Here is a 2,900-nt window from a genome sequence, read left to right as displayed (position 1 = left end):
TAAAAAAAGGTTCTAGGTAGATTTTTAAGAGAAGAGGGGAGGGGAGAGTGGTAATCCATGCTTGGTTCCCCTGTTAAACAAGATCTTCTGGGATAGCTGCCCATTGATTAGCAAAAGTATCAAGGGGGCTTGGTATTCTCACTCACCATCCAAAGAAATGAGGAACCGAATCCCATACAGTGCAGAGTTTCATAAAGGAAGGACAACTCCACACAATCCAAAGCCTTTTCAGCATCTAGGAGAGAAGGGAGAGGAGGAGAGACGGGATCCCCCTTTTTGATACCTTTTCTATCCTTCTAGTATTATATTATCAAAGATTTGGCGATGCCTGACAAATCCAGACTGATCAGGCCCTTTGTAAAGCAAAGGGCCCAACCTTTTGGCTAGGATTTTCATTTACATTTTGGCATCCATATCAATGAGTGCTATTAGGCAATACGAGATACACAGGGTAGGGTCTTTATTAAGCTTAGTAAGTAAGACTACTTTTGCCTCATCAATGGACAAAGTGATTATACCAGATACACAGAGCATGTTGAATAGACCAGTGCATTTAGGGGATAAAATATGCTGAAAGATTTATAAAAGATTGCAGGGAAACCATCTGGACCGGGTGATTTATTGATGATTTTAATGGCGTCTAGCATCTCTTCTTCCATAATTTCAGCATCCATACTTTCCCTCTCTATCTGAGAAATCTTTGGTAATGGTAGATCTCTCAAGTAGTCAGATTGAAGGGATTTCTGGGGCGAGTCAGAGGAGTATAGGTATTTGTAATAATAAGTGAATTCTTCAAGTATTAAGGTGATATTCGTAATCCTATTACCCTATTGGCCTCTCTGTGCTCCAATAGTTCTGGAGGGGTTTTCACCAGCAGCTTGTCTGCTTTGTTGGCCTTAACGTAATATTTTTGTTTGGTATACATTAAAGATTTCTCTGCCCATCTTGTATGTAGTAACTCTAACTCAACGCTAGTACCTCCATATGCTTTCAAGTTAGCCCTCAAAGGATTGTCTTTCAGGGCCTTTTGAGGAAAAAAGGGGTTGGAAAATGCTTCACTATCCCTAATCTTGTAGGAATTTCGGTAACTCAACCAAAAGCTAAGGAGTCTGTCAAAGTCTAGATGTCCAAATAAAGTAGGTCCTATGTCCTTACTCCTATTCTGGCCCTCACACTCTAAAATAACTCCAAGGTGTAAATGGTAATGATTCCTGTCTTCCTAAAGTGTTACACATGTTCAATGTTCAACACAAGAGTTCAAAATCCAACAAAAAGTGTTTCTTCTCAGACAAAGTACACAGTTCTAGGAAGAACTTCCTTATCTAGGTTATTTGCCTAAAAGCAACCAGTTCCAAAAAGAATCACCAAGTTTCTAAGAGGATTTCTCTCTCCCCTCAGAGCATTCACGTTGTTTGATTACTTTCCTTTTGATTTGTTTCTAAGTAATGGCATCAGTGCGCCGGCAACCTGGTAACCCGGTAACCCTTTTACTTTCCCTGGGTTTACCGGTTGCTTTTGGCACTGCTTTGCCTTTCCTGCTTTGCTGTATTGGATGTGTGTGCCCAGTTAATCACATCCTTGCTACTGTTTCTGTTTCTCCGGTGCACAGCTCCCACAGCATTTGCCTTTCTCGTGGTAAACCGCTGGCACTTCCTTCTCTTCTCTCGGGAAGTCATGTCGGCCTCTCTGCTGTGGCAGTGTGTCTTCCTTTCGCATGGTTTTCAGCTGCATTCCTGACCAGCAGACAGACCTGCATCTGCAGATTTCTCTGTTCCTTCTTCTTCTCATCATCAGCTGTGTTTCGGGTGATATTTAAACTTCCCGGCTGGGTTATTTCTCCTCCAACAACTGATCTTCCTCGTGTTGGTGGCTAATATGTGGTCTCTGCTTGCATTTTGGGGGGGAGCACAAGTAGCTTTCCTAAAAGTTTGGAAAGGGACATGACAAGATGCCATTAAGGTTTGAGGGTTGAAGGAACATCCTTAGAAGGGAAGGGGGTGTATGTGGTTTCCTCCAATGATGTCACTGCAAATCCCTGAGGGTCACCTCCCTCCAGGTGGTTCTACCTCATGTAGCTACCCCCAGGGTTAGGATCGGGTAGTGGCTGCCGTCTCCTTGCTACATGAGATGAAGTTTCCTCTATATCTATCTCCATTTGTCTTAGTTGTCTCTCCCTTGAGCCTTCATGGAGATCAACTCTCTCTTTATGACTGACTTAAGGCGTCCCATCTAATAGATTAAGAGGTGTGAGATATCAGGTTATTTTCAAAGTAAGCCTTGATCACATCCCCAATCAAGTCCGTAAGAGCCCTAGCTTTAAAAAGTCAGATAGAAATCTCCATCTCCACAGATTGTCTCTCACAAATGGGAGCATGAGTGTAGCCATAATAGGAGCATGGTCTGAAAGTGGTATGGTGCCTAATTCAATTCCCTCTACCCTAGCCATGAGCTGAACCGATACACATATGTAATCAATTCTGGAATGACACAAACTGAACCGATACACATATGTAGTCAATTCTGGAATGCAAACTATGTACGTGCTAGTAGAAAGTGCATTCTTTCTCCTGTGTTCTAAGCCCTCTCCACATGTCTCTAAGTTACTACCTCTCCATACAATGTTTAAGGGCTTTAGAAGTAGCCTTACTCCCTTGATGGCCGTACCTGCTTTATCTAACCTCAGGGACCAAGCTAAGTGAATAGTTCCTAAATTTTACCACGCTCCTGTCTGACCTACGAACACTGGTCTCTTGTAAAGCCTCATTGTCAGTCTTTTCCCTTTGAAGAAAGTGATCCACCTTCCCCCTTTTCACAGGAGAGACAAGGACCCTGATGTTGTATGTACAACATTTGAATTATAAATCAAGTATTTAATGAGCTTCAAGGGCATGTCCAGTGCT

This window comes from Ambystoma mexicanum, chromosome 5p (assembly GCF_040938575.1).
Source record: "Ambystoma mexicanum isolate Mex_15411 chromosome 5p, UKY_AmexF1_1, whole genome shotgun sequence".
Classification (NCBI taxonomy): domain Eukaryota; kingdom Metazoa; phylum Chordata; class Amphibia; order Caudata; family Ambystomatidae; genus Ambystoma; species Ambystoma mexicanum.
The sequence above is the reverse complement of the archived record's forward strand: the minus strand, read 5'-3'. Positions refer to the sequence as shown.